The sequence below is a fragment of the Cervus canadensis genome, chromosome 1 (assembly GCF_019320065.1).
Source record: "Cervus canadensis isolate Bull #8, Minnesota chromosome 1, ASM1932006v1, whole genome shotgun sequence".
NCBI lineage: Eukaryota > Metazoa > Chordata > Mammalia > Artiodactyla > Cervidae > Cervus > Cervus canadensis.
Window position 1 is genome coordinate 7,928,590 of NC_057386.1, and position 12,656 is coordinate 7,941,245.

Here is a 12,656-nt window from a genome sequence, read left to right on the forward strand (position 1 = left end):
AGTTTTTCACATATCACGATGTTTGTGCTCAGCACAGTCTCCTTTTTCTCTCCTGTTTAAGCAAAGGTTTTTGACATTAATCTTCTTTATACACCAGCCCATAGGATGTGTGGGACCTCCCATGCAGATATGACTTGTTAAAAGGTTATTTTCAGGGCTTCCCTGTGGCTCAGTGGTGAAGAATTCACCTGCCAATGCAGGAGACACGGGTTTGATCCCCAATACTGGAAGACCCCCCCATGCTGCAGAGCAACTAAGCCCCTGTGCCACAACCATTAAGCCTGTGCTCTAGAGCCCATGAGCCGCAACTACTGAGCCACATCTCACAGCTGCTGAAGCCCGAGTGCCCTGAGCCCCTGCCCCGTGACAGGAGAAGCCACCACAATGAGAAGCCTGCCCACTGCAACTAGAGAGCAGCCCCTACTCGCTACAGCTAGAGAGAAGCCCTCGCAGCAATGAAGACCCAGCCCAGCCAAAAATAAATAAATTTTTAAAAAGATGATTTTCAAAGCAGAAATAGAGGCACAGACATAGGGAACAAACATATAGACACCAAGAGGGGAAAGCGGGGGTGGGATAAATTGGGAGACTGGGATTGACATAGCTATACTACTATAAATAAAACAGATAACTAAGGAGAACCTGCGCAGTGGGAAGCAGCAGTGGGAAGAAAGAAGGCACAATCTGTTTGTAGGACATATATTAACTTTAAAAATACATTCCAGTATACATTAGGTGCAGACAAAGACTATTTGATTCCACTTATATGAGGTACTTGGAATAGTCAAATTCATAGTGCCAGAAGGGCTTCCCTGATGGCCCAGAAGGTAGAGAATCTGCCTGCCATGCTGGAGACCTGGGTTTGATCCCTGGGTCCGGAAGATGGCCTGGAAAAGAGAATGGCAACCCACTCCAGTATTCTGGCCTGGAGAATTTCATCGACAGAGTAACTCTCTCACTTCAGTATCAGAAAGTACATTGGTAGATGTCAGGGCTGGGGGTAGGGAGAAGGGGAAGTGGGGAGTTAATGTTTAGTGGGGACAGAGTTTCAGTTTAGGAAGGTGAAAAATCTGAGAGATGGAAGATGGTGGGAGTTTCACAACAATGTGAATGTATTTAGTGCCACTAAAGTGTACAGTTAAATATGCTGAAAATAGTATGCTTTATACTTTGTGAAAGTGAAAGTCGCTCAGTCGTGTCCAACTCTTTGTGATCCCATGGGCTATACAGTCCATGGAATTCTCCAGGCCAGAATACTGGAGTGGGTAGCCCTTCCCTTCTCCAGCGGATCTTCCTGACCCAGGAATTGAACTGAGGTCTCCTGCATTGCAGGTGGATTCTTTACTGACTGAGCTATCAGGGAAGCCCATATAATGTGACTTTTTCCATAATAAAAAAACAATAAAAAATTGTTTTCAGCAAAAGGCAAAATCATAACTCTCATATGGGTATGAAACATGAGAATGTATTACAGATTTTATTCCACTCATGAGAAAACCAGGCAGATGTAATAACTGATTCAAAACAGAAATGCAGAAGCACACACTCATACAGAGAAAGGACTGTGAAAATGAATTAAATGGGGCAAAATGGGTTTTTCCCTAGGCAGGAGGGAAGTCACAGCCAGGGCATGATTTGCCTGGTTATCAACAGCCCACAATCCAAAGATTGTAAAGTTGTTCAAAGATGATGGAAAACTCAAGTCAGCTAACTTGGAGGGGTGTCCTCTAGAGAGCATATGTTTTTCCATGAAGCACAACCGTTTTCAAGAGTGAGTGTGCATTTCAAAGCCAGTGCACTGGGACAAACCCTGAGGGATGGAATGGGGAGGGAGGTAGGAGGGGAGTTCAGGATGGGGGACACATGTACACCCATGGCTGATTCATGTCAATGTGTGGCAAAAACCACTACAATATTGTAAAATGATTAGCCTCCTATTAAAATAATTAATTTTTAAAAATACATAAGGATGAAGAACAACAACAAAAAAGAGTGTTAACCACTCAACCACCAGGGAAGTCCCAGGATTGGAATTCTTGAAAAATGTCAGTCATTGGATGCCCTCTGCTGTAAGATACACTTTATGGTTTAGAGGAAGCTGGACTAAATGGAAAGAGGTTCAACTTTCTAGAAGTCACCTTGTCAGGGACGGTGGAAAACTGCCTTCAATGCTCCCACTATATGTCCTGTCTTCTCTAATTCTGTTTTCTGTGCCAGGCCCACCCCTAACTTTTTTTTTTTAACAGCCTGAGATATAACTTATATACTATACAGCTCACCCATTTAAGTGCACAATTCAATGGATTTTAGTATAGAGTTGTGCAACCATACCATAATCTAATTTTGAAGCATTTTCGTCATGCCCTCAGGAAATTTTATTCTCATGAATGGTGACCCCTCCCCCAACTCTCTTCCTTCCCCTGCCAGCTGGAGGCAACAACGAATCTATTTTAAGTCTTTGGAGATTTGCCTATTCCGGACATTACATGTAAATGAGATCATACCATGTGCATGCATGCTAAGTTGCTTCAGTTGTGTCTGACCCTTTGTGACCCTGTGGACTGTAGCCCGCCAGGTTCTTCTGTCCATGGGCTTCTCCAGGCAAGAACACTGGAGTGGGTTTCCATGCCCTCCTCCAGGGGATCTTCCCGACCCAGGGATCAAACCCACATCTTGCAGGCAGATTCTTTACCACTGAGCCACCAGGAAAGCCCGAGATCATATCAGATCATATGGTCTCTTGTGGCTGTCTTCTATCACTTAGCATAATGTTTTCAAGGTTTACCCACGTGGTAGTAGGAGTCAATGAGTCCTTCCTTTTTATTCCCGAATAATAATACTCCATTGTATGGAGACACTGCATTTTGTTTTTCCATTCGTCAGTTCATGGATAGTGGGTCCCCCCCACACACACTTTTTGGCTATTATGAATAATACAGCTCTGAACATTCAGTGTACTGTCAGGAAGCATTTAACAGGAGGCTTCCTGTGTGCTTTTTTGGATCTGCCGGGAATCCTCTGACCCTTATTAATTCCTGAATATTTAGTAATTAAAGAGGAGAGGCACGCCTTTCCCAGGGCTGAGGAATCCAGGCATTTCCCTTGTTAGTTTCTCATTATGGTGATAAATGCCCTCTTCTCTCTTCCATAGGGATCGCCTTGTGTTTTGTAAGTCTGGAATTTTAATCTTTATCTTTGCTGAGAATAACTACCTTGTAAGACAGTATATATGCCCACACCATGTTGATTAAAACACTTTTGCTCCATCAGAGCTTGGGTCCCTGTGTCTTTCTTTCTCTCTCTCTCTCTCTCTCTCTCTATTTCTGGCTGATTCCCTGGAGCGTGAAAGCCGGCTGCATAACCCAGGGAATATTAGCCTCTTTCCTTCTTTCACTCTCTCATCATCAACTCCGGACCACCAGCTTCCGGTCCAATAAAGGACCAGCAAGTGGTGACCAGAGACAGGGATTCTGGTACACGTGGCAGATTCAGACGGAGTGACCCCCAGGGCCTGTTGAGGCCGGTAAGTAATAAGACGGGTCAATTGGCTGGAAAGCTCTCTCACTTTCTACTTTTACTTCAGCACTTATTTAAAGTTCAGGGATTTTTGGTTTCACGCCAGCGAATAGAGGCTTGCCTTCAGACAGTGATTGAATGTAACCCTTGGTTCCCTAATGAAGGTAGTTCCAATAGATTTCTGGTCCCTATGGGCTCTCACTGAAGCTGTGATTCTGCCATTTCAAGGTAATTCTAGCCTTCCTGATATTCGGCAACAGGCAGAATACTTATTACATGAATATGAATTAGACGATGATACCTTACAAAAGGCCCAATTAGAACAACATAAGATATTTCATAATTTTCCTACTAACCCAGCTCCAGTTGCTCCAAGCACTCCTCCCCTGCCAGCAGGCACAAATCCCAAAGTCTCTCCCTTGATAGAACCTAATGATTTTGGCAACGACTCCCTTAAGACACCTTTTAACATTAAAACCAATAACACCTTTCTGAATAAAAATAATCTACCCCCTTCACGACAGAGGTTGTCTGAATTGCTGGCTTTGCAATCACAAGTCTCTGAAGCCAATGGTTTTTCTGTATTTCCAGTTTTAAGAAATGCTGACGCTCAAGGGCAGATAATACCTCAATATGAAGGTATTAACTTTTTTCACATGCAACAAATGAAAAAGGCTGTAACTATGTATGGCCCACATCCGCCTTTTACTAGAGAGATTCTACATGCTATGGCGTCTTCTATTGGAACCTTTATTCCCTATATTGGTGAATTTTAATAAAAGCTCTCCTTAAACCAGGATAGTATCTTCAGTGGACAATGTGGTTTCAAGATACAGCCAGAGATCATGCTAACAGAAATGCTCGAGCTGGCGCTCCCCGAAATCAAATTACTTTTGAGATGCTAACTGGCACCGGACAATTTGACGCCATAGAAGCTCAAATATGATGCCCTCCTTTGTTGCATGATCAATTAAAAACAGTGGCCCCTGAAGCTTGGGATCGAATTACTCCTCAAGGGGAGCCTACAGGTAGCTACACTAAAATATTGCAGGGACCTAATGAAACGTATGCTGATTTCTTAGCTAGATTAGAAACTGCTATTTCCCGTACAGTAATTGGAGAAGAAGCTAAAAGGCAACTAAAAAAATTACTTGCTTATGAAAATGCAAATCAAGTATGTCAAAAGGCTCCTATTCATGAGACAGGGACTATTTTTGATTATTTGAAGCCTTGTCGCCATATAACATCAGAAACTCAAAAGATGGAAATGCTAGCTGAAACAATGGTTGCTGCCTTAAGAAAAGAAAATGAAGGATGCTTTACATGTGGAGTTAAAAACCATTTAAAAAGGGACTGTCCTAAGAAAGCTAATAAAAACCTACAAAAATCTGCCCTTGCTGCTGTAGAGGAATGCATTGGGCCAAAGAGTCTAAATCTAAATTTGATCTTGAAGGGAAACCTATTCCGGAGAACTCCAAGCAGGAGACCCCCCAGGTCCCCTTCAACAAAAACCAGAGGCAAATTCCATCTTTTCCCTCAAACCCTCAACATCCGGCAGTGCTGCCGTCTATATACCAGCCCTAAACTCCTTTACCTTCAAGCAGTCCCCTCTAGAATACCTACTGGACTTTTTGGGCCCCTGTCCCCACAAACCTTCAGTCTTTTACTTGGCTGATCTAGTTTGACTTAATAGGCAGGAAGGCCAGGGGTCTCCAAATGGAGAAAATAGGCTGCAAGTGTCAGACATTTTTATCTCTCTTAAGTGGCAAGAGGAAACAAACTAGCGATATATATATATATATATTTTTTCTTCTCTATACAAATTTAAAAAGAGGTTTCTCTTAAAATACTGTGTTGCCATAATGACACCTGGTTTCACTTGAAGTTAACTATTCTCAAATCCTGAGTTAGCCAATGCATTTTTCTTATGGAAATGTTTGTCTTAAGCTATGTTAATGAACTATGTATTTACCCTAGATTCTTTCTTCTAGTCAGTTCTGCTTAAGGCTCAGAACCCACTGGACAAACCAGTATGTTTTACTCATGCAAATATTCTCTTAAGCTATGTTAATGAAACTGTATTTGCTTGGAAACCTGCCTTTCTTCAAGATTCATGTTAATCATTTTGTGGCCAGGAACAACTCACCTGGTGCCAAGGTTATCTCAAAATGCAAGTTGTGGGTGAGGGGCCTGGTACTATTCTCTTCAGTTTTGAGACATTTCCTTTCTCTAATTAGCAGACTGCTAATAGTTATATGACACCTGGCTAAAGATTAGCCAGGGGGCACTCTTTCTGCCCCCTTCTGATGCCTATGTCAGAAACTTTCTCTGTCTCCTTTATACTTTAATAAAACTTTATTACAAATAAATCTCAATTTGAGAACACATTACAAACTTCTACCAATTTCCAAATAGTTTTTCTAAAATATTTTGGAGAAATTTCATTTCATTATCCTTCTGGTAAGCTGTGGAATTTCTTCAAAAACACTGAATTTATTATTTCTCGCATTTCTTTTATACAGATGGGACTAAAACCGCCAAAGCTTCATTCTGGTCTCTTAAAAAATATAAAGTCTTTTATACTAAATTTCATTCTGCTCAACGAAATGAATTATATGCTCTTATTCAAGTTATTTGCCTACATCCTTACCCCATTAATATAGTCTCTGATTCTATATATTCAGTTTTTGTATTAAAAAATATAAAAACCTCCACCATACACTCCTAGTTCTATTACAGCAGACAATGGCCCTGCCTATATTTCTGGACACTTTAAACAATTTTTACAATCTTTTTCTATTAAACATATTACAGGTATGCCTTATAATCCACAGACACAAGACATAGTCGAACGAACACATCACACACTAAAGTTACAAATAAAAAAAATTGAAGAAGGGAGAATACACAGGTACACTACTGTCTTCCTTATCTAAAGCAGACTTTACTAGATTCCAACATAAGATATTTTCTAAACCTGTAACTATTGCTAATACAGCTTTATTTGTTTAAAATTTTTTAAACTTACTACAGAGAGATATCTTAACACGAGCAGAAAGACATTTCAAGGAATTGAAGGACACTTCTCTTCCTCTGCCCATTTGGTACCATTTGGGTTCAATAATCAATAGAGATCTGGAAAAGGGGAAAGGGATATGCTTGTATTTCCCAAGATGGATCCAACAAACTTTTTCCTCAGAAAATTCGACCCAAGGGTGCCCCCAACATTCAAAATGGAGACGAAACAAGAACCCCAGGAGGAAGAAATTCCAATATGGGCCGTGGTGGCTCTAAAGATCTCCAGAAAGCACAGCCCTCGGCAACCTCAACCCTATGATCTCCCCACTTGGGGATAAATAAAAACCCCTCACTAATAAAGTTAAAAATCTGATTTCTCAACAGGAAATGCCTCAGAGTCCTGAAAACCTTCCTATCGCTATGCCCTGTTGGCTTGTGGGACCCCCACTCGAGCTGAGCCGGATTAACTCACTTACTTACCCAACCCCCTTTATTACAGGTCATAAAATGGACGGAGAAAAGACCCATCGTATCAACCAATGACTCCACCCATATGCCCCCTCCCTGGAACCCTCACACCCTGGGGAAGAGGAAAAACTAATTAACATTTCTTTAGGCCTTCACCGTGCCTGGGCCCAAGAAAATTATGCATAACGTTGGCCAACAAACTTGGTCTTTCATCCTGCCTCCAAAAGAAGACTTTCGGACATTGCTGCCCTTTCTCTGTCTGTGAACCATGTTTATACTACTGAAACTTTAGGAAAAGAGGGAAAGAACAAAAACCACTACGTAAAAGGTTACTAACACTACGTTGAAACCTTACCATGACAAAGGACTTCTTGGCTGGCTTGATGATGGAATGGCACCTCCTCCTCGAATCATCCTTGATAAACAAATTGGGCCTAAACAATGGGACATCGGGAAACTTGCTGCCAGCACCAAAGAGCTTGAAACTTGGACTAGACATTTCACAGTGACCAGTCGTGGTCCTAGTAACTATTTCTTTTGCTATAATCAGTCATATTTTATACAGGCCTGTGTCCCACTTCCTTTTGTTATAGCCATAGGAAATTTACAATTTAATAAGACTTTACATTCTGTAACTTGTATTAGTTGCCAATTTTGTGTTACTCTTGTTCAATTCAATCATAGTACCTGCAACTGGGAACAAATCAAATTTCATTTACATGATAATGCCTCTCTGAATGTACAATTACTGCAAAAGAAAATCTTTGAAACTTTTTCTAAACGTCTGCCCTCTTCCACTAATTTGGAAACTTTAGCTGAACAAATTATCTGGGCTAGACCCACGAGGATAGTTTCAAAATATTACCCACAGCATCTGGTCTGGAACTGTAACTTTGGTGATTGTCTTGATAATCATATTTGTTGTTTATCGTCGCCTTTCTATAAGGTTGGTTAATACTAACCAAACTCATTTGGTCAGGACCTTTTTTACAAATATAATAAAATAGGGGGAATTGTCAGGAAGCATTTAACAGGAGGCTTCCTGTGTGCTTTTTTGGATCTGTCAGGAATCCTCTGGCACTTATTAATTCCTGAATATTTAGGAATTAAAGAGGAGAGGCACGCCTTTCCCAGGGCTGAGGAATCCAGGCATTTCCCTTGTTAGTTTCTCATTATGGTGATAAATGCCCTCTTCTCTCTTCCATAGGGATCGCCTTGTGTTTTGTAAGTCTGGAATTTTAATCTTTATCTTTGCTGAGAATAACTACCTTATAAGATAGTATATATGCCCACGCCATGTTGATTAAAACACCTTTGCTCCATCAGAGCTTGGGTCCCTGTGTCTTTCTTTCTTTCTTTCTCTCTCTCTCTATCTCTCTATTTCTGGCTGATTCCCTGGAGCGTGAAAGCCGGCTGCATAACCCAGGGAATATTAGCCTCTTTCCTTCTTTCACTCTCTCATCATCAACTCTGGACCACCGGAATCCGGTCCAATAAAGGACCAACAGTGTACAAGCTTTTGTGTGGTTATATAGTTTTGCTTCTCTTGGATAGATACACAGGATTATGCCGAGTTGTATGTCAACTATGTGTTTATTTTGTTTTATTTTTAATATTTATTTATTTAAACATTTATAAATATTTACTATTTATTTATATATTTAATATTTATTTATTTAATATTTAATATTTTAATAATATTTATTTGGCTGTGCCAGGTCTTAGCTGCAGCACGTATGATCTTCGATTTTCATTAAGGCATGCAAGATCTAGTTCCTTGACCATGAACCTTGCATTTGGGAGTGCGGGGTCTTAGCCACTGAACCACCAGAAAAGTCCCTTTTTATTTAATCCTTAACTAATTCTGTTTCCTGATTTGTATAGAGTGTGCATCTTCTGATGTCTCTGCTCAGATTCTTTTCTCCCTTAGATTTCTTTTGGGGGGATACACATTGCTTTATTTACTTATTTATTCTTGGCTGTGCTGGGTCGTCATTGCTAAAAAATTGTTTTTTCTTAAAAAATTAGAACAAAAATCTTTTAACCTGACTTCCCATGTCCTGCTCAGGGAAGATCCACGTGCTGTGGGGCAAGTGAGCCCTCAAGCCAGAACTACCGGGTCCACACGACCTAGAGCCGTGCTCTGCAACGAGAGAAGTCCATGCCCTGCACCTAGAGAGTAGCCCCTGCTCACTGCAACTAAAGAAAGACTGTGTGTCGTGATGAAGAGTCAGCACAGTGGAAAACAAAACAAAACAAAACTGTATGTTGATGGTAATGGGTCATGCCATGGCAGCTATGAGCACCAGAAAAGTGGCATATGTGCTCACTGGTCTTTAAGTCTGTACATGTATGTTTGTGAGGTGAGGCCTTCTACCATATGGGGTCCAAGGAAGAGGCCCTTCTTGTCCACGTCTGAAGGTGAGACCATTCTATACTCCCCTTTGGCCAAAATTTCCTTTTTTTTTCTAGCTAGAATGCTTCTGGTTCCCAAAACCACAGTATTTTTCTTAGTAATGGGTATATCCATTTCTTAGAGTTTTCTCATAGGAAGACCAAGGCAAAAATAATGTAATTTGGTGCAAATGGGAAAAAAAAAATGGAACTTTCATTCATGAATCTTTGCTGTTTAATGAAGGAGTCAATGATTAAGGGTGCCCTAGGCAAGGATTCAATATTAAGTTGGCTTGCTAGCCTTTCTTCCATACAGAATGTTCTACCTCCTGGATGGTCACACACAGCAAGTGTGCTTATCTTGGACACTGAACTGGATCAAATGGCCTGTTGTGAGCCCTCTGGGCTGCTGGAAAGGCCAGGCAGACACTAATAGACTTGTGTGATGATGGGTCTTCAGTCTCTGGACACAACTACGGTATTTCTTGTTCTCGTAAGGCTCCAATATCAACAATAGAACTCTCATTCATTTTCTAAGATCACAGTTTACCATTCCCCAGGGCTTTGGAGGTCATCTACCATTTCATTGCTTCTCCTTTTGGAGGAATAACTGTCTGATAGACACTGGGGGCCCAGTGTCATCGGGTATCTAAAAGCTACATGACATGGGGACTTCCTTGGTAGTCCAGTGGCTAAGACTCCAAGCTCCCAGTGCGTGGGGCCCGGGTTCGATCCCCTGGTCAGGGGACTAGATCACACATGCTACAACTAACAACCCCATATGCCAAAAATAAAAGACCCCATAGGCATGCTGCAGTGAAGATCCTGTGCTGCAACTAACGCCTGGCACAGCCAATAAATGCATTTATTTGTTTAATTCTTAAAAACAACATGACTCAAAATCAAAGTTTTTGCTGGTGGATTCATTTAACTTGCGTTTGTTGAGTGATTACTAAACACTGGACTGCTAAGGAGCTGTAAGCTGGCATGTCACCATGTGGCAGAAGACACGCGGGTCCACTGGAGCCACAGAGGAGGAGGCCTAACCAGCACAAGGACAGCAGGGCTCCCCAGGCCTTGTTCCCATCATGGCCAGTGAGACCCACAGAATGAGCTGGGACAGACTCTCAAAAGGCAGCACCAGGAAGGCTGGGGACAAGACTCTAGCAGGAAAATTCTACCCTAGCCACATCTAGCCCAGATTTCCACCAGGACCTAGAGAAGAAGGGTTGAGAATTAATGGCCAAATTGCACGACAGGCCACCTGCAATGTTAATAATTGTGTTGAAAATGCCTTTGTGGAGAGGTTTTCAGGATGGTGGCTCAGATGGTAAAGAATCTGCCTGCAATATGGGAGACCCGGATTTGATCCCTGAGTCAGGAAGATCCCCTGGAGAAGGGAAAGGCAAACCACTCCAGTATTCCTGCCTGGAGAATCCCATGGACAGAACAGCTTGGTGGGCTACAGTCCATGGGGTCACAAAGAGTCAGACATGACTCAGCAGCTAACATTTACACTTTTTCAGGATTGGCAGAAGACTTTTTTTTTTTTTTTGGCCACACCTTGAGGCTTGTGGGATCTTATCTCCCTGAACAGGAACTGGACCTGGGCCCTTGGCAATGAAAGCACAGAGTCTTAACCACTCGATCACCAGGGAATTCGCAGGAGACTTATTTTTAATTATTACTTCCCCTCCCATCAGTGGAAGGACTGATGCTGAAGCTGAAACTCTAATACTTTGGCCCCCTGATGCCAAGAGCTGACTCATTGAAAAAGACTTGGATGCTGGATAAGACTGAAGGCAAATGGAGAAGTGAGTGGCAGAGGATGAGATAGTTAGGTAGCATCATTGACTCAATGGACATGAATATGAGCAAACTTCAGGAGACAGTGGAGGACGGAGGAGCCTGGTGTGCTGCAGACCATAGGTCACAAAGAGTCAGACTCTAGTTAGCCACCAAACAAAAATAAATGTCAAGCACCTTCGATGTGCAGGTACAGTGATGAGCAACACAGATCAAGACCTGACCTCATGGAGATTAACTTTCCACAGCAGAGATGAGTCAATGAACAGATAGTGGTCAGTGCTATCAGGGAAAATGAAGAAACGGAGGGGTGAGAGCTGTGATTAGGGACAGGCTCTCTGGGGAGTGACCAGGTAAAGGAAGGAAGCCAAGTCACGAGAAATCTATGGGCAGAAACTGGGCTGAACCAATAGAACTAGAAATGTAGGGCCCTGAGTCAGGAGCATGCTCAGCACTCTGTAAGATGCGAGCAAAGGTCAGCCAGTGTGGCCATGGCTGGAGCTGAGTAGGAAGGGAAATAAGGGTAGGGGGAACTAAAAACAAAATCTCCTTCTCCTGACCCAGAAAACCTCCCCACAAAGGCAGGCGAGAAAGAAAATAATTTCATTGTCAAATAAGCATTAAACCAGAATGTGCTGTGTATCAGAGGCCACCCACCAAGAAGTGGCAGACAGAAAGACATCCCGCCCTTTCCTACAGGCGAGCAGATACATCTCATCGAAAACATGTTTGCATGATAAACAGTGACTGCTTCTCAATCAAGAGGCCCTGGCAGCACCATTTGTCACAGCCCTCATCCTAACTGCCCTTGGTGGCTGGAGAGGCCACCTGAGTTCACTAGTTGGCCCTCTCTTTTTTTGGCCATACTTTGCAGCACGAGAAACTTATCCAACAAGGGACTGAACCTGTATCCTCCGCAGTGGGAGCATGGGGTTTTAACCCCTGGACCATCAGTGCATTCACTAATTGACTTTATCCAGAGAGAAATACATGCAGGCTTCTGAGCTCCCAGAGAAACTGGGAGATGGGTGGCTCTCACTCATCCTTGAGGGTGACATTTCCAAGAGACTTCCCTGGTGGCCCAGTGGTTAAGAATCCACCCGCCAATGCAGGAGACGTGGGTTCGAGCCCTGGTCTGGGGAGATCCCACATGTCATGGAGCAACAAAGCCAGCAGGCCACAGCTACCGAGCTCACAGCCCTAGAGCCTGTGATCCACAATAAGAAAAGCCACCTCAATGAGAAGCCTGCCCACTGCAACTAGAGAAAAGCCCTCACACAGCAACGAAGACCCAGTGCAGCCAAAAATAAAATGAATTAATTAATTAGTTTAAAAAAGGAGATTTCCCAGGTCTGGTGAGAAGATTATTTAGCTTTAAGAAGTCACATACATTTCAAAGAGACAAAGAATCTAAGTGTTTTCCAAAGCAAACGCTCTAAGAAAAGGGAGGAAGG